General features: G+C 39.1%; 1 long non-coding RNA gene across 2 annotated transcripts; it reads left to right on the forward strand.

The window, feature by feature from the left end:
* Positions 1–2,698: 2,698 nt before the first annotated feature.
* On the forward strand, positions 2,699–5,736 carry LOC140591008 (uncharacterized). 2 transcript variants are annotated; one of them, XR_011991893.1, is made up of 5 exons: positions 2,699–3,230; positions 3,383–3,424; positions 3,731–3,868; positions 4,781–4,844; positions 5,252–5,736. It is a non-coding gene; the product is annotated as an uncharacterized lncRNA (long non-coding RNA). The 2 variants fall into 2 exon arrangements; XR_011991894.1 differs by having other exon boundaries at positions 3,796–3,868.
* The last annotated feature ends 14,823 nt before the right edge of the window (positions 5,737–20,559 follow it).

A 20,559-nucleotide genomic window follows, 5' to 3' on the forward strand; every position in this document is an offset into this window, starting at 1 on the left:
AACATATGATTAGTATGATTAACATATATATTGACTACTACTATTCTATTAAGCTATAACTCTTTGTGCACCAGTTGGGGTGGCTTCGAGTCTCTTCCTGCAAGTGGTTTCTCCCCCCCTTTGCTCCACTGTCTGCACCTCCAAGGTCCGAGCTTCTGCGGAGCCAACTGCAGGCAGCTATCACAAAGCGAGGTCACATAGTATTCAAAACAATCTCTTCTGGCCTAAGGCCTAAGACATAACAGACCCAATATGCCTCCCCTCCCGGGCCTACTAATGTCCAATTTTACTTCCACAGTGGCATAATTTATTATTAAGTATTTGCATCTATTTGATTTTATTTAAACATCATATTATTAAAATTCATTAGAATAAACATAAATCTCTTTACTCTGTGAACAATTCAATTTAATCAATTAAAACTCATGTAAATGGTTTAAATATTGCAAGTAGTTATAACTGAAGATTAAGTTTAATGAAATGCATGAGATTGGATTGCATACACTCACCTAAAGGATTATTAGGAACACCATACTAATACGGTGTTTGACTCCCTTTCGCCTTCAGAACTGCCTTAATTCTACGTGGCATTGATTCAACAAGGTGCTGAAAGCATTCTTTAGAAATGTTGGCCCTTATTGATAGGATAGCATCTTGCAGTTGATGGAGATTTGTGGGATGCACATCCAGGGCACGAAGCTCCCGTTCCACCACATCCCAAAGATGCTCTATTGGGTTGAGATCTGGTGACTGTGGGGGCCATTTTAGTACAGTGAACTCATTGTCATGTTCAAGAAACCAATTTGAAATGATTCGAGCTTTGTGACATGGTGCATTATCCTGCTGGAAGTAGCCATCAGAGGATGGGTACACGGTGGTCATAAAGGGATGGACATGGTCAGAAACAATGCTCAGGTAGGCCGTGGCATTTAAACGATGCCCAATTGGCACTAAGGGGCCTAAAGTGTGCCAAGAAAACATCCCCCACACCATTACACCACCACCACCAGCCTGCACAGTGGTAACAAGGCATGATGGATCCATGTTCTCATTCTGTTTACGCCAAATTCTGACTCTACCATTTGAATGTCTCAACAGAAATCGAGACTCATCAGACCAGGCGACATTTTTCTAGTCTTCAACTGTCCAATTTTGGTGAGCTCGTGCAAATTGTAGCCTCTTTTTCCTATTTGTAGTGGAGATGAGTGGTACCCGGTGGGGTCTTCTGCTGTTGTAGCCCATCCGCCTCAAGGTTGTGCGTGTTGTGGCTTCACAAATGCTTTGCTGCATACCTCGGTTGTAACGAGTGGTTATTTCAGTCAAAGTTGCTCTTCTATCAGCTTGAATCAGTCGACCCATTCTCCTCTGACCTCTAGCATCAACAAGGCATTTTCGCCCATAGGACTGCCGCATACTGGATGTTTTTCCCTTTGCACACCATTCTTTGTAAACCCTAGAAATGGTTGTGCGTGAAAATCCCAGTAACTGAGCAGATTGTGAAATACTCAGACCGGCCCGTCTAGCACCAACAACCATGCCACGCTCAAAATTGCTTAAATCACCTTTCTTTCCCATTCTGACATTCAGTTTGGAGTTCAAGAGATTGTCTTGACCAGGACCACACCCCTAAATGCATTGAAGCAACTGCCATGTGATTGGTTGATTAGATAATTGCATTAATGAGAAATTGAACAGGTGTTCCTAATAATCCTTTAGGTGAGTGTTTATATTTTGGAAATTGACACGTTTCAAAGCGGAAATGTCGTCAGAATTCTTCCTGCCATCTCACATTAGAGTGATCGGCAGATTTCAGCCCTATCTATCTATTTATTTATCTATCTATCTATCTCTCTCGTATTTAATAGATTATTATTTGTACATGTATGTTTTCGTGCAGTTAATTTAGGATGTAATACTTATATCAATGTGCTTACTCTTAAATTTAATATATGAAGATTTTTGTCTATTCGTCACACAGTTCTAATACATCAGCTATCGTTAAACATTTCGTTATTTTTAATTACCAACACTACACGTATTATAATTTATAACGAGTAATAATTAAGTAATAAACAAGTAAGTAATGAAATAGACAGCGGAGTTTCCGCGTCAAGATAATGTCAACTATTTTTACCATATGCGCCACATTTTTGCGGGGCAGAAAAATCAGATTGTTAATGACTAATTAAAAACTGTTTATGGCGTTGGATGCAAGTAATGTGGTGCTTTTCGGTACAGTATATTGAATGACTTGTAGAGAAACTATCGAGTGCATTAAAGATCGATTTGCAAGAGAAAACGAATCTGATAACTGTATCGATATAACTATCGATAACCAGGCTTTTTGACTTCTGACAAGCAGTGTGTGATTCATGCACATGCAGGCTTTTCAGAAGCAGTTAAAGAATAAAACATACAGTGCTGACCCTCCCTGGCATCAACAGGTAGAACTTTTTTTTACTGTCCCCTTCCTACAACAGTTTTAACGTTGAGTAATTGGAGGTCTATAATTAGGAGGTTTCGTATTGTTACTCTGTCATTTCTATTCTGCACACATAAAATTCCCGAATGCAATATTTGTTCTTTTGTCGTTTGAATGGGTTACTTCCGATCAACCAGAAGATATTGTAAAGTTTCATGACGGAAAAAGTCGTTTGGGTATGCACCGCCGAAACGGTAGATATCAGAATGGCACACACAAAAATATATAGCACACTTATTATCGTGTTCCTTTACTTATCTGTCTGTGATTTACTGAAATTGCAGTTATAAATTTTTCTTAATCAACATAAATTGACAATTTCAAGTTTCGCTTTGATTTTCGCAGTGAGCCGTTAAGGCATCGTTCATCCAACCAGCAAGAGTGCAGATCCTAGTAAGCATCGAACTACGGTAGGGTGACCAGATAATCCATGTCAGGGAGGACACTCTGAGCTAGGACAGGAATTGTAAATTACCATTTCAATTAAAAGGACCCGAATTTCACTTGAGCACTGAGCTCTTGCTTTGTGCTGATTGGTCAGTCTCCTATAATCATGCATGTGTCACTAATGCTAATGTGAAACAGCTGGATGAGTCTTTCAGTCAACGAAACAAACCAGTCAAAGCACAAGAAGAGCTGAACTATTTAGCCGAGCACAGGAGCCTTTCAATTTGAAAGTAGTTTGTAAAACCTGAAGTAGCTCAAAGTGTCCTCCCTGACATGGATTATCTGGTCACCCTAAACTACGGTATAAATAATTTATTTACCTTTTATATATTGTGTGTATTTATCGTAATTCATACGTTTACTATATGTGAACTATATTTAAGATTTAAATTGTTTTAGTGTTTGGGGGTTTCCATTGTCTATATAATTCAGTTGTTTTTTCGCCCTTCGAAGGTTTCGTAGGTTTCACTTGACCACGCCATTTTCAGATCACCGGTAAGTCAGTTAATGTTGTTCATACAAGAGGTGTGTTAAATAATCGTCTTTACGTTGAATTACGATTCTGTCTGTTTTACATAAAATAACTATGTTGTTCATATGCAAAGTTTTAACAATGAAGTCACAAGCGGCAGTTTCGGTTTTATTCGAATATGTTTTTCAAACGGTACAACTGCGTGTACAGCGTGTTTTTCCATATTAAAATGTGCGTGATATAAAAAGTAAGGGAAATAGCATTTTCTAAAACTATTCATTGCCATCAAATCTTTTTATGTCAAGTTAAAAAGTATCGTATTTCTTAAGCATATTGTAAAAAGAAGTAAGGAGGCACTGATCAAGGAAAAGATGCACAGAACTTTCTCCTACAGAAGACAAGTTCTTCAGGAGCCAATGGTTTCAGAGATTCGAAACGGATGGCCTGCAATGTTTGAAGTTGGTGAAGTAAGTTTAGTAACTTTCACATTTTCACTACCAGCTTATTTCAGATTTCTGGGTCACAGCGAACTGGTGCCCGTTTCCAGTGCCGGGAAGGGTGACACCCTGGACAAGGCACAAACACATCATAGGGTACAAATACAGATAGACAAGTTCAACAGCTGTACATCATACACACAGACACAATTTCACATAGCCAATGCACCTGATCTCTATGTATGTAGACCTGAGACTGTGGAAGAAAATATGGGATGAGGAAACAGCAGTACCCAGAGTAAACCTACACAAGCACATTGAAATTCTACCCAGATGGGATTTCATCCAGCAACTGCAATGAGTGGCATGAGTGCTAACACTTACACAAATGTGCCGTCCAGTTTAGTTAGAGAATAGTTTGAAATATAGATGCCAATCTTGATGCTAATTACGTTCAGTGTTAAATGTAATGTTTATTATAGAAAAGTATGTCTTTTCTCTCCTGTCATTCCATGAAAATGGCACAATTTGAGTCCCTCTCACCTCTTATGGTGTATTTCATCTATTGGGTCACCAAACTTTATATTTAAACAGCTTTACATATATATTGAAATGCACCCTTTAATACAGTGTTAAAAAACTGAACTTATCTTTTTATGAGAAATAATACAGTTTTTTCATTTGACACCACCTATTTTGTCATGTCCCTCATGGCCTTGATGAAAGTTTACTTTGAAAATACCAAATAAAACTATTTAAAAAGTCAATAAATTTTGATATCAACCTAAACATCTATTTGTGCTCTTTTGCTGGTAATGTTTCTTTTTTTCAAATGTAATTGTTAATTATTAATTAAAATCACAATTATTTCTGTACCTGAGTAACCCCTCAACCCCGTTACATGAATGATCCCACCCCCATAAATACAATGGTGTGATCCAGAATTCCATATACATCAGGAAGTGACATCACTGAAGTCTTTTGGACAACAGGACCACAGAGACAAGCAAGTTGCTCCCATCTTTTCCTTTATTTTAGTCATTTTATCTTGTGATATTGTGGTCGTCAAACTCAATGACTCAACACCGTAACATGAAAAAAAGATAGAAAACTATTACTTATGAAAGTTTTTTGTTATTTCATGAATATATGGTGATTTTGAATTTCATGCATGCCATGTGCTCTCTGTCTGGTATTCACTACATTGAGCAGTGGCCAGTTTGTGCAAAAATCTCAACCCCGTCACACTCAACCCGTTATGTTTTTGATTGTAACGGGGTTGTGAGATTGTGATGGGGTTGAGATTTTAATACTTTGGTTAAGTTATCCAATTATTTAAATTAATTATTATTATATTCAATCAACATTCTTATACTGCATGCATGCTGAATGTGATTTATGTTCCATGTTAAGAATGCGAGTAAGATGGCACCAACAACAGCAGCAGAAAGGCAAAGGAAGTATCGGGAATGCCTTAAAGCTGATCCTGAAAGAAGGGAGAGATGGAGAAAGAATGTAGAGGCAGGGTAGAAGAAAGCAATTAATGAACTGCATATATACAGACACACACACTGATGCAGGCACACACATGCAAAAACACTCTGACATGGACACAGGCACAGATACAGACAGGCACATTGAAATCGTTAACTGATTATTATTGTTATTAGCTCAACCAGTTCATCAAGTTTAATTGTATGTTATCGGAGCAAGGATGAGGTGACTTTTAGCACACCTCATGAGGCTCTCATGCCTAGACACACACACCCACCCACCCTCACACACACACACACACATTATGTTACATTTGAGCAATTCACTTTACAATGTTTGTTAGTTGTTAAAATGCTGTTGTGGTTGTTTTTACTTTAGATTAATAAAACTTAATTCTACTGCAATTTGTATCTGGTGTCCTTCCTATGGTTACAAAGTGAGATATAATGCTAATGGAAAGTCCTATACATTGAATTTGAGAGTAAACAACTGTTTATATGTAAAGCTGTATTTGTCTCTTCAACCCCGTTACCATCTTCAACCCTGTTATGCTAGTCTCAACCCCGTCACACCTACATTTTCATATATTATTTTCTTAAAATGTTGAAAATATTATTTCATGTTTGCTGATTTGTGTCTAAAATATTGAGCGCTATCATATGATCATTGATTTTGATTACAATTCTTAGTTAAATTAAATTTTTGATGAAAAATGACAAGATTGCTTTCACTTATTAGTTACATTTCAGGATTTAAGAGTAAAAATGTGTGATTTTATGTCATTTTTCTATTAAAATTATTGAATTAGTATGGGGGACATCTAATTAATGTAAACATATTGATTTCTTTAGAAATACATTTTATGATAATATTCAGAGAGCCTCCAAAGTGTCCATAATGGGGTTGAAGAATTACAGTCACCACATCTTGAAAATATGATCAATAATAAAAGAAAACTAATGCCTGAGATGGGAAAATGCATTTTTCTGATAGTTAAATATATCCTTAATGATGTGGGATATACATACAAATAATACATTTTGGTAAAAAATGTGAAAATATCCAAGTCCAATTTTAACCATTCTCATGGAATGACTCAGATCAATATGGAGTTCATGCGTATAACAACTGTTCCCTTAATTTCAAAATTCTTTGGGCAGTTGGATAAATTTACTAACAGCCTGTTAAAGGTTTTTCATGCCAAAGGAGAATCTGCAGGACAGAAAATCCACTCAATAATGGCATTGACAGCTATAGTAAGTATGTTTGAATTTATTATTTATTTAATGTGTCAAGTAGCAAGCTGATGGAATTCCTATGACTTTTTTCTCCTTCTCCTCATTTTGTCTCCTTTCTTTAGTAAAAGTTAGATTTGCAGGCTTACAGTAATTTCATGGAGCACAGGATAATGTGGTTACAAATATTTCCATCAAGTACATGCCTGGTTTCTAGAGACAGGTTATTACTGCTTTATACATTTTATTTCCGCATTACTTAACTGAGTAAAGTGAATGTTTTTGGCATGTCTGTATTAGAATGAAGATATAAATCTCAAACAAGGGGCGGCATGGTGGTGCAGTGGTTAGCAATGTTGCCTCGCACCTCTGGGACCTGGGTTACATGTGTGTGGAGTTTGCATGTTCTCCCCGTGTCGTCGTGGGGTTTCCTCCGGGTACTCCGGTTTCCCCCCACAGTCTAAAGACATGCTGAGGTTAATTGACATTGCTAAATTGCCCTTAGGTGTGCATGTGTGAGTGAATGGTGTGTGAGTGTGCCCTGCGATGGGCTGGCCCCCCATCCAGGGTTGTTCCCTGCCTCGTGCCCATTGCTTCCGGGATAGGCTCCGGACCCCCCGCGACCCAGTAGGATAAGCGGGTTGGACAATGGATGGATGGATCTCAAACATGACTGTATCCTGAAGAGCATAAGTGTCTACCTCAATGAAGACATGGATACAATTGTCAAAGAATACATGGTAAGGATCAAAGATTTTTACTAAATCATAGGATGCCACACCAAGAGGATGCCTCCTAATAATTTAAAATGAAAGAAAACTGAAGTTCTCCTGAAGAAAATGATATGATACTTGTTTCTGAGTGATAAAATGACTTTACAGTTTAACTTTTTGTGTAGGATGTTCCAGTACCAAAATTAATGTGAAATTTGTAAATTACTTCAAAGGGTTAAATCTAAAATAGCACTGTCCATTGTTTGTTTCATAATTTACCAAAGTATTAACTAATTGTGGGCAAAATTCCCCTTCTTACTGCTGGCAACTTAGTAGGCATCAGGGGTGAGTTGAGATCGACAAAATATATTTTTGAACTATCCACGTGCATGTGAACTCGATTGGCATTTTTGGTTAAATAGAAATGGCTGTTCAGTTTAAGGGTGTTTCTTTTTTGTTTGTTCAAATCATGTATTTGTTTACATATAGTATTGTTTGCATTTCAATTATTCTATGTATCTGAAATATCAGTGTTTGCAAAACTGTGCCTTGCACATCAGCACAGCTCATTGTTCTTTACTTTTGCTCTAGGACTGTGAATGTGCAGAGGCTGTCAGGAATTGCAGGAACAACAATGGGCATCTACCTCATTCGTGGAGAGATATGCTGCATTAGAGTTCCATTATTTGCTTATTTAGGTTTATCTATCTACCTCCAGTTTAACAAGGTTGTTAAGAACAATCTTTTATTAATATTTGACTTATCGCTGCTTAGTTTTGTTTACAATTGCTTGCTTTATTTTTTTGTCATAGAAAAAGGGAGAAAAGTGTCATGGTTTTTGTCACAGCTGCTCATTTACACTTTGAGAAGTTTTACATAATCAAAGACTGAACAGTGTTTAACTTAGTGTTACTAATTCTGTTTTTTTTTTAATGTAGTTTTACATGCATTTCAGTATCAATAAATGGTATAAATCAATAAATTTTCTGTACCCTTTCTTTTATTTGGTTCTTTTCTGTTTGTGACCTGAGCGGAGTGTTTATGTACATTCTTTTTCCCCTTCTCCTCACTCACTCCCCATGTATGTGGACGAGTGTGCCAGCGCTTGAGGCGGTTTATAAAACTCGGGAAAGTACGCCATCTTCTCGTCTCCCGTGCATTATTAGCACCACACCGTTCTCCATCTGGGCTACATAACATTACAAACTCAGTGTTACAAAGTGTCGCCCAAACAGTTTGGATCTACCAAGGTTATCTCTTTTCTCTGTCCCTCCTGATGGCTGCTGGTTATCGGCGATCGTGATCGTGGTACTGCAGGGTAACGTGATTAAAGAAAGATCGCTAGCAGGTTAGAGAGGCCGCGCGGATCCCGGAAAGGAGCTGTGTATGGTGTTCTGTGGATTTTCTGCTGTTTTTTCGACGACTTGTTCTGGATCGACGGGAGGTGCGTGGACAGCATAGTGAAGGTGAATTTTGTGTTGTTTCATCTAGTTGGACTGATTTTTATTTTTTTTTCCTCTTTTTTTTCATTAAGGGAAGCAGTTCGTTGTTCTATAACTATTGAACTTTGGGGGGGGGGGGGAAAGGACACATTGAGACAAACTAAGAAGGAAAGGACACTTGGAAGATATTGTTGTTTTTGTCTCTTCTTTCTCTTTGGATTACAAACGGATATTTGTTTTTTGCCAGATTGGACATTTTTGATTCAATGATGTAGTACTAGTTGTAGCGGCGTTTTTCAACTCATTTCACGTGGATTGCCATTTGAAAAGGGAACGCAGATTATAGGAGAACAAAAAAATATATATATTATTTTTATTTTTTTCTTTTCTTTTTCAGGTTGTATTTGTTTTTTTGTGCAAATTATCTACTCTAGTTTGTTTGTATTTTAGTATACAGTGGGAAGCCTGTACATATTTTAAAGGGAACAAGCAGGGTTGTTGTTTATTTTGCTTATTTACTGGTTAACCAATTGTAAATTGGGTATATCTGTGAATAATTTTGTTTTATATTTGTTTTGATATTTCTAAATTGTTCTACTAAAGGGGGGATAAGATGGCCACAAATCGTGAACTGCTTGATTTACTGACACGTTCTTTGACTGGACAGGATACATCTTCAAGTGGGGATAGAGACTTGCGGTCTCGGCTGCGGCTCCTGCAGGATGAGGTTGCTGTACTGCAGCGGTGTCTCCGTGACTCGCTGGACCTGCAAAGGAGTGTGATTGATTGTATGGGTCCTGGTGATGGTACAGTTCCTGTTAGGCCTCGACCACAATCTAACCCTTTGGCCACTTCTACGCCGTTTGTTTGAGGGCAGCCTCCTCCAGGCGTTACAAGGTCAGGTTCCACAAATTTGCCTAATGTATGTGTGCCCGGGGCGGCTCAAACGGCCTCAGCTGATTTGTCAGTTACGTCTAGGGTCTTGGCTTCTGTCCTTCATCAATCACGCCTTGAACCTCTCATCTTTGATGGTGAAGGAACGGTGAGTCCAGATGACTGGCTTCAGTCTGTCGATATATACAGGTCTTCCCTAGATCTTACTGACTCCCAGATTTTACTGGAGCTCCCGCGTTTCCTTTCCAATGAACCAAAGGAATGGTTCGTTGTCTTGAGTTCTCATGTTTCCACATGGGCCCAGTTTTGCGATTTTTTTTTTTTAAGGTTTTTTTTGCCATCTGACAATCAGGAGCGCATTATGGGGGGTACCGCGTCTTTTAGATGTTCTGCCGGGGGGTCTAGGGTACGCGGTGTTTTTGTTTTTTCCTGCCTTGGTTGTGACCGCTTTTAGGCCCCTGTCCTACCGCGCCCTTTTGCAGGTGGCTTCAGACCGATCCCTCAGATAGTTCACGTCTTTCCGTTGATAGGAATTGTTTTTTCCCCAGTGAATGCTTATTCTTGGATCTGTTTTTTTCTGCTTAGAGACAGATGTCCTTACTGTAAATGTTTACATTAAAATTGGGTTTTGTTGACTGTTTCTAGGTTAACCAACGCTGTTATGCTTTGTTCGTATAAAAACAAACTGTATCCTGTAAAATGTATTTTACCACGGGTTTTAAAATGCCTATTTTCTTTTCTGTTTGCTTCTAATATTTCCTTTATATATTTTCGAACAAAATGGGTTTGGTGAGGTAAAAACTATCATGTATGATGGACTTTCTCATCATGTACCATTGCTTTTCTTTTTGAAGGGAGTATTTACAACTATTCATGTATGAGGTTGTTTATGTCCTAGGTTTTCACAATGTTGTCGGCTGAGGACAGCCAGTTTCTTCCAGGGGGGACTCTGTAACGGCCACTAGGGCATTTATGGTAATTTTGTGAATGATTGACAACTGGGCCGGGCATACTGCGAGTCAGTACGAGGTGACGAGATAACTTGCTCTACCGACAACATTATTTTCTGTACCCTTTCTTTTATTTGGTTCTTCTGTTTGTGACCTGAGCGGAGTGTTTATGTACATTCTTTTTCCCCTTCTCCTCACTCACTCCCCATGTATGTGGACGAGTGTGCCAGCGCTTGAGGCGGTTTATAAAACTCGGGAAAGTACGCCATCTTCTCATCTCCCGTGCATTACACTATGTAACAAATTTTTATTTTTATTTTGTTCCTGGGTACAAAGTGTGTTTTCCTAACCCGTTATGCCTAAAACAAACAGAAAATAGCTATTGTTCCACAAAAACTTTGCTTCTGTGATCAGGATAATGATATTTTGAAATTCGTCTGTTTTCGAGAAAATTCTCGATTCGCATTAATACTGAGTAGTCTTCTAGAATATTCTTGAACTGCTAGAAGTGTCCAGAATTATCTAGAACTTTCAAGAAACTTTTAGAACTTTCTAGAATGTTCTTGGACTGTCCAATAGTAGTCATACAAGTATAAAAGCACAGGTGACTCGAACCAACATTTCGGTTTATGTTATTGCTGAGTAAGAGAATAACGAATCATAGTTACCTGTAACCCGAGTGAATGGCGCCTATTCATAGACAGTTCATCCCAGAGCCTCAAAGCTGTGCTGCTTCACAATGGAAACAACTACCCGTCTCTCCCTATGGCTCACTCTGTGCATCTCAAAGAGGACTACACCAGTGTCAAGATGTTGCTGAGTGCCTTGAAGTATTACGACTATGGATGGGAGGTCATCGGAGACTTCAAAATGGTGTCATTCCTGATGCTCCTTCAAGGCGGTTTCACGAAATTTCCTTGTTTCCTTTGCCTCTGGGACAGCCGTGACACTAAGGCGCACTATCACAGAAAGGACTGGCCACAACGGACCGAGTTCTCTGTGGGGAAGAGCAACGTCAAGTGGGAGCCGCTGATAGAACCTCAGAAGGTGCTGATGCCGCCACTGCACATCAGGTTAGGCCTCATCAAGCAATTTGTCACTGCTCTTGACAAAGAGTCAGCAGCTTTCAAGTACCTCCAAGATCTTTTTCCAAAGCTGTCCGAAGCTAAGGTCAATGCTGGTATCTTTGTCGGACCGCAGATCAAGAAGATCATACAATGTGACGAGTTCGCCAAGCTGCTAAACAGGACGGAGAAAATGGCTTGGAACAGTTTCGTTGCAGTTGTTCATGGCTTCCTGGGAAATCACAAGGCTGAGAACTATGTGCAGTTCGTTCAGACTCTCATAAAGAATTACACCAAAATGGGATGAAGAATGTCTCTCAAAGTCCATGTCCTTGACGCTCATCTTGACAAATTCAAGGAGAACATGGGAGCTTACTCAGAGGAGCAAGGCGAGCGCTTTCATCAAGATATATTGGACTTTGAACGTCGTTACCATGGACAGTATAACGAAAACATGATGGGGGACTACATTTGGGGGCTTCTTTGAGAAAGCGATTTGCAGTACACTCGCAAATCTAGAAAACCTACTAATTTCTGAACCTTTTTCTTTGTCTATTTATCATGCAAGTGTTTTTTTTTTTCCAGACCACATGAACGCAAATATAAAAATTTCCTTGTTTTGTCACAATAAATACATTTTTCTGGGCTGTGGTCATAAAATCAAAGTTTGTGCTGAATGTAGTAATTTTTCGATAGGCTTTAGACATAAGCAGTTGAAATATAACACTTGGAAGCCAGGAACAAAAATTGTGTTACATTGTGTTATTAGCACCACACCGTTCTCCATCTGGGCTACATAACATGACAAACTCAGTGTTACAAATTAAACTCACGCTTTCAGACTCACGCAGGAAATCCTATGGCAAATCTATATTATACCATTATAAATCTAAAATTAGCTACGCCAAAAGTGTATTTACACGATTAAATACAAAAGCAGACTATTTACAAGGTAAGAACTGCTACATATGTGTGCAGACATCTCAAACTGAAAATCTCACTCCAGCCAGCTGGCCGAAGTTGGCAACCCCGCGTTTTGTTTGAAATGAAAAGTAAAATGCACTGTTTTACCTGAAATGTCTTGTCATTCACTGTTAGAAATTACCAGCATTTCACAATAATTCACAATAAAACAGTATTATTTTACAGTAACTTGTTGTAATTAAATTTCCCTGTAATATCCCAATGAATACCTGTAAAAACTACAGTATCCTTGGATTTTACAGCATTTAACTCTTATTTTACAGTAAAATCTTGCAATAACTTGCTGTTATATCACAACAAGGTCGGTAATATCACAGCAACACAATGAAAAAAATTAAGGATTTCACAGCATTAAACAGTATTATTACAGTGAAATATTGTATAGAAATATGCCCTGGGAAGTCACATGACATAACCGAACTGTTTTAAACTGAAGGCGCCGTCGTGTCCCTCTTCTCTTCTGGGCTGAATGGAGAAGGTGAGAAGCATGCATGTTTGCAGCACTTACACCCATGCTATTTTAATATGATAATTTACTTTCAAATGAACGTTTATCGCATGACACAGTTCACATTTTGTTAGCAAGTGCCCGGAATTGTTGAAAGTTCTCTCACAGCATTTGCTAATAGTAGTTAGTAATGACGACAGTTTCGCTAATAATTTTTCATGTCACTGACTATCACCGTTTAGACAAATCTGGTGTTTGTAAAGTTTATAAAACCAATGATGGGACAAACATTACTATTTATGTGTGCACATTTCTGTAATTAGTCAAGGTTATCATAGATTAGCAGGGCTAACCGTTACCGGTTTAACTTTAATAACTTAGTGATTCAAACGGTCCATAAAAAAAAATTCCAGCGGATATCCTAGTTACAACATGACTGAGCTAGTGTTTATTGTCGCGACGTGTATTTTTCAATGTGTTATATGGTTAGGCCATGTAGCCCCTGTTTGATTTGAAGCTGAACTGGAGGATGCTGGTCAGTTAGCCGCTGGATGTGTTCTCGTTCCGGACTCAGTACTACCTGTTGTATTCATGTTTGTTTGCGGGGTCTAGTCTGCTCTAGAGTGAGAGCCTGCGGCGGTACATGTAAGTGTTTTGCTGCATATGTAGTGCCCTCAGTTCGATGTAAGTGATTTGAGAAGAAAGATAACAGGGATGTGGTGTTTGTTCAAGAGTTTGGGTTGTATCATTAGACATTCTCTGGTTGTATTTAGTTATTGAGTACACCAGCCGCGCGCTGTGGAATCAGTCTGTATTCACGAGAATCTTAGCAGGGACGTAGTAGATTAACTGAGTTTTTTGTTGAGGTAAGCCGTGAATGTTCGTTGTCATCTACTATTTTGTATTTTTCTACAGGTGAGCTGGTGTTAAAAACTAATAACATAACCGTGTTAGCGTAAGTGACATGTAATGTCATAGAAATGACATTTTATTTGTTTCATGTGTTTAATTTAGAAGCGATATATGTATATTTAGAAGCGACATTGGCAAGCACGGTGATATTGCTGGAGATGGATGTCACTCTCTTCTGCAACAAGTAAAAACAAGAGTGGAGTACAAAAATAGGAATAACACTCTTGCTCAACGCCGCAGAGAAAGAAGACCGCACACGGGAATGGCAGGAGAGGCCAGACTGGCAAGAGGCCCTGTTGACCAATAGGGGTATGTGACAATATACATGTAAAGTCTGTCAATATTTGTTCAAAAGCATTGTATATGACCATGAATAACCCTGAAACAGGACAAAACATACTTTTCTCTTGACTACTTTATTGACACTTTGACATGGACCCTTTTCACAGCAAGCATGTTGCGATGTTAATAGTGTAGTAAACACAGGTGTAATTAACTGTGATTATGGCCTTGTTCCATTTAGGATTTAGCTGAGACAGGGCGCTGATATTGTGCATAGTGGCTCTCTGGCATGCATGGTTGTGGTACACTAAATACCTTGACCTTAATTAGTTTGATAAAATACACCTGTGTTTACAACACTATTACACTGTAACATAACTTCTGTGGAATGGGACTATTTAAACAGTCACAACAGGGAATCAAACTGCTGACCCTTCAGTCATGAGACGACTTGCTCCATCTTCTGAGCTATAACCGTCCCCAATAGTATTGTTACCCTGTGATGCCCGCTCCTAGGTGTATCCGGTGGGGCCCAGCAGATTTGCCAGAGGGGGAGACCGAGGCAACGTTGGAGAATATGAAGAGGGATCTGCTGAACATCTACTCAGGCATGCCATCTACTGTCTTTTTAAGTAATTTTGTTTAGACTTTAGTAATTGGTCAAGATCTGTGTGTGTTGGGTGGCTACAAGACCAAATTGTTACTTGGGCACTAACAATACATTTGTATGTCTGTAAACACAGAGGAAGGAATGAGTGGGGCAGAGAGAGCAGAACCAATGATGGAAAAGACATACGTCATCCTGCGGAAATACCTTAACAAAGTGCCTGCTGCAGCGATGTCTGAGATCAAACAGGAATGGCCTTCTCTTCTCTCAGAAATGCCTTTTCTCACACTTTGGCCTCCTGATGGACGTCGATGTCCTTCAGAAGCTACAGGAGGCAATTAGTCAACGAGGACAGACCATCCTGGATTACTGTGCAACACTGGACAACCCCAAGATCCGTGATGTTCTGGCCTGCTATGATCCAGACTCTGACAAGGTTGCCTGCATCCTGCTGCTCCTAATGTTGTACTTCAAAGAGCCAAAAGAGAGTTTGATGCTTGAAGTTGATGTAAGATTTTTATTCAAATATTTAAAATGCAAAATGAGTGATTGCATTATTAACATTTACCTTGCATGAATTACTACCTCTGACCAATGAACAATATTTATCCTTTATCCATGCTATTTACTATGTTACAGCCATGTGCCACTGCTGTGGACGTCAATACTGCAGAACTCCCCAGCACCCCCTGCTTGATCATTCAAGGTAATGTTACTTTGATCTAGTATCGACATTTCTAACTCATTATTTTGTTTTCATTCTAGAAATCTATATGACCACAATAAATAATTATAATTATAATAAGAATTACATTTGTATAGCCCTTTGTATCTTAAGCAGATCACAAAGTGCTCATAACACATAATGTTGTATCTGTTCATTTCAGGTGACATGATGAAGCCCTCTGGATGGCTTTTATCCATCGAGGGACATGTCGTGATGGGCCCACACCCTTTCTTTTTACACGGAGTAGCTGCTTTCTTCAGCAGCTATTACGTCTTCAACCTTGAGTATCCTGCCGCTGGATCGTCAACGCTGGAGTTCATTCAAAGGTATTTTATAAAGATCACATTTAATCTTGTAATTCACATTATAGTACAGGCTTCCAACTCAATGATTGTCTTGAGGTTTAAAATGCTGACAAACGAGGTACCTGAGGTTAGCCTGGTGAGACCATCCTGATCTCGCGAACTCATTCAATTTCGCTCTGCAGATCAGTCTGGGTTTCTAGGCTGTTGTATGATGATTGATGTGATGATGATTTTGAAACGTCTATTGCGAAATGCGAATGTATTGAATGAAGTAGATGAAATTTTCTTTAAAAGCAGAACAAAATGCTCTCAGGCCCTTAATTGAAAAGGATGTTTGTCATAGTTTCAACAGGGTTTGGTTTTAATTTATCAACTGGCCAATTGCGTGAAGACGCATTTCAGTGGCGTTGCACGTTGATATAGCCTCTCATAGTAGAAAATCAACCACTTTGCCTCAGGCAAACCTAACCTGAGGCACCTTGGCTAAAAAAAAGTATGGTGAGAGTAAGACCGAGAAGCGGACAACAATGAATCCTCATGTGAGCACCCTTTTGAGGAAAGTTATTGACTTTGAGTGGTTTCATAGTTTTTTTTTTTTTTTGCAGCGGTAGTTGTCAGGCTCAGTTTTGAGTAGCCTTGTTCTTTTTGTAATTTTTCAAGACAACTTTGCACTACAAGATTTTTACACAATGCTGTTGCGTGTGGACTCATTATAATGTTTGAGACTGAGAGGAGCGCCTGACCCCTTTACGACATTCCTTCATCGCTCTCTCCCTTGCTCTCTTATCTTGCCATGAAGGCCTCATTCCCATCCTGTCCATTACTGTTATTGTGACACAGGTAGTTGAATTGCAAGTTTGCACAATTTCTCTGCATTTTCTGCATTTTAAGTACGTGTACTGTAATGTACCTGTACATTGAAAAATATGTATTTTTTAATAAATATGCCATTGGGCTAACATTGACTTTACCTCAGAGTTGTTTTTTGGGGGGAGGGGGTTAATTGTACAATGATTGTAAATTCACAGTAAATGGAAGCTTCATCTGCATTACTTTTACAGTAAGTTACTGGACAATTTTAGCATGACTTCCACAGTGTACATTGTAAATTCACAGTAAATTATTGTCAACTTGTACATTACTTTCACAGTGCACACTGTAAAAGTACAGGGCCTTGTTGTAATGATGTACAGCAAAAGGTTGTAATTCCCCAGTAATATACTGTAATATCACAGTAATTGCTTTGTCATTGAAGCTGTGGAGTTACAGTATACAGTTGTGCTTTTACAACAATGCATTGTAATATCACAGATATAAAATTAAAGTAAATTACTGTGAGTATATTTCACATTACATTGCTGTAATCCTTACTGTGAAAGTCATGCAAAATTTATCCAATTATTTATTGTAAATTCACAAAAAAATTTTTACAGTGTTCCGTTTGCGTTGTTACTCTGACAAATATAAAATGAATATGAGAAAAACACAACATGTCACGTTTTATGTTTTCAAAATAATAAGACCACCCATATCCTACTCTAATAGCGATTAAAGTGACTCATGGAACCAGGTTCGTATGTATTTATATTAAAACGAGACTTTAATTTTATTACCGATGTGGGATTATTGAAACCAATACTTAAATCCATGAGCACTAAAATACATGACATAAACACGACTGTATTATTTTACGACTTAAGTTAAGCACTTTATTTAAACATGCACAATTTTCACATTTTATTTATTTTCTCTTATTTTGAAATGCAGCCCTACTTTTATTTAGTAAATGAGAAATCATTATATATCAGCAGTCGTACATATATGTTCAGTTCTGTCACGTGACAATAAATATACTCAAAAAGTTTTTGAATTGTACTGAATTAATTTGATTTGACAGTCAGGTATTGATTACATGCAATGTTGATACAACTAATAGTGTGAACTGTGTGATGACTGGTCGTGCGGCGAACGGAGAAGCAGGCGAGAGAGCCATAAATGCGGGTAGAACGGGGTTTATTCAAGGCAGGCAGGACACTGGGAAGCACACGACAAACTCACATTATTGACAGACCTGGGGAAAACGGACTCAGACGCGGACTAAATACACAGGACAAGCCGAAAATAACAGGCAACAGGTGATCACAATCGGGAATTAACAAGAGGTAACGAGGGGGGCGTGGCACACAGGAGGCTCGGACGAGCAGGTGATGACAAATAGGCTACTTAAATATACACTCACCTAAAGGATTATTAGTAACACCATACTAATACGGTGTTTGACCCCCTTTCGCCTTCAGAACTGCCTTAATTCTACGTGGCATTGATTGAACAAGATGCTGAAAGCATTCTTTAGAAATGTTGGCCCATATTGATAGGATAGCATCTTGCAATTGATGGAGATTTGTGGGATGCACATCCAGGGCACGAAGCTCCCGTTCCACCACATCCCAAAGATGCTCTATTGGGTTGAGATCTGGTGACTGTGGGGGCCATTGTAGTACAGTGAACTCATTGTCATGTTCAAGAAACCAATTTGAAATGATTCGAGTTTTGTGACATGGTGCATTATCCTGCTGGAAGTAGCCATCAGAGGATGGGTACATGGTGGTCATAAAGGGATGGACATGGTCAGAAACAATGCTCAGGTAGGCCGTGGCATTTAAACGATGCCCAATTGGCACTAAGGGGCCTAAAGTGTGCCAAGAAAACATCCCCACACCATTACACCACCACCACCAGCCTGCACAGTGGTAACAAGGCATGATGGATCCATGTTCTCATTCTGTTTACGCCAAATTCTGACTCTACCATTTGAATGTCTCAACAGAAATCGAGACTCATCAGACCAGGCAACATTTTTCCAGTCTTCAACTGTCCAATTTTGGTGAGCTCGTGCAAATTGTAGCCTCTTTTTCCTATTTGTAGTGGAGATGAGTGGTACCCGGTGGGGTCTTCTGCTGTTGTAGCCCATCCGCCTCAAGGTTGTGCGTGTTGTGGCTTCACAAATGCTTTGCTGCATACCTCGGTTGTAACGAGTGGTTATTTCAGTCAAAGTTGCTCTTCTATCAGCTTGAATCAGTCGGCCCATTCTCCTCTGACCTCTAGCATCAACAAGGCATTTTCGCCCACAGGACTGCCGCATACTGGATGTTTTTCCCTTTGCACACCATTCTCTGTAAACCCTAGAAATGGTTGTGTGTGAAAATCCCAGTAACTGAGCAGATTGTGAAATACTCAGACCGGCCCGTCTGGCACCAACAACCATGCCACGCTCAAAATTGCTTAAATCACCTTTCTTTCCCATTCTGACATTCAGTTTGGAGTTCAGGAGATTGTCTTGACCAGGACCACACCCCTAAATGCATTGAAGCAACTGCCATGTGATTGGTTGATTAGATAATTGCATTAATGAGAAATTGAACAGGTGTACCTAATAATCCTTTAGGTGAGTGTATATCACACTAAATAGTTACAAGATATTATGATCTTCTGGACCTTTGCTTCAAGAAATTATTTCTAACTTAAATTTTAGTTGAATACCCCTGACGCGAACTACATTAGTTCTGATTGGATCTCGTCTCATTTTCGTCTCGTTTTTATTCGTTGATAAAATTTGTCAATACATTTTGTCATAGTCTTAAAAACATAAGAAATTTACAAACGAGAGGAGGCCATTCGGCCCATCAAGCTCGTTTGGGGAGAACTTAACAAATAGCTCAGAGTTGTTAAAATCTTATCTAGCTCTGATTTAAAGGAACCCATGGTTTTAGCTTCCACTACACTAGCAGGAAGACTATTCCACACTCTAACTACACGCTGTGTAAAGAAGTGCTTCCTCAAATTTGTTTTAAAATGTTCTCCCGCTAATTTCCACTTATGGCCACGAGTTCTAGTATTTAGACTAATATTGAAATAGTCATTTGGGTGAACAGCATCCAGACCCATTAGAATCTTATAGACCTGAATCATATCCCCCCTTAGTCTCCTTTGCTCAAGGCTAAACAGATTCAGTTCCGCTAACCTCTCCTCATAAGACATTCCTCTAAGACCAGGAATCATTCTCGTAGCTCTTCGTTGCACCTTTTCTAAGGCAGCAATGTCCTTCTTGAGGTATGGTGACCAAACCTGAACACAGTATTCTAGGTGGGGTCTTACCAAGGAATTGTATAAGTGTAACATCACCTCCCTTGACTTAAACTCCACACACCTAGAGATATAACCCAACATTTTGTTCGCCTTTTTTATTGCTTCCCACACTGGCGAGAGTGGGACATGGAAGCATCAACATACATACCGAGATCTTTCTCGTAATCAGCTACCTTTATTTCAGTGGAACCCATAAAATATCTGTACTTTATATTTCTGCTCCCTGCATGGATTACCTTACATTTATCTGTGTTAAATTTCATCTGCCAAGTATCAGCCCATTCGCTAATTAAATCCAGATCCCGTTGAAGCCTCTCTGCTGCTAGATCAGTATCTGCTACACCACCCACCTTGGTGTCATCTGCAAATTTAACCAGTTTACTGTATGTATTTGTGTCAATATCATTCATGTAAATTAGGAACAATAGTGGTCCTAAAATTGAACCCTGCGGTACCCCACTATGAACGGAGGCCCACTGTGACATTGTGCCTCTAATAACTACTCGCTGCTTCCTGTC

Source organism: Paramormyrops kingsleyae, chromosome 5, assembly GCF_048594095.1.
Source record: "Paramormyrops kingsleyae isolate MSU_618 chromosome 5, PKINGS_0.4, whole genome shotgun sequence".
NCBI lineage: Eukaryota > Metazoa > Chordata > Actinopteri > Osteoglossiformes > Mormyridae > Paramormyrops > Paramormyrops kingsleyae.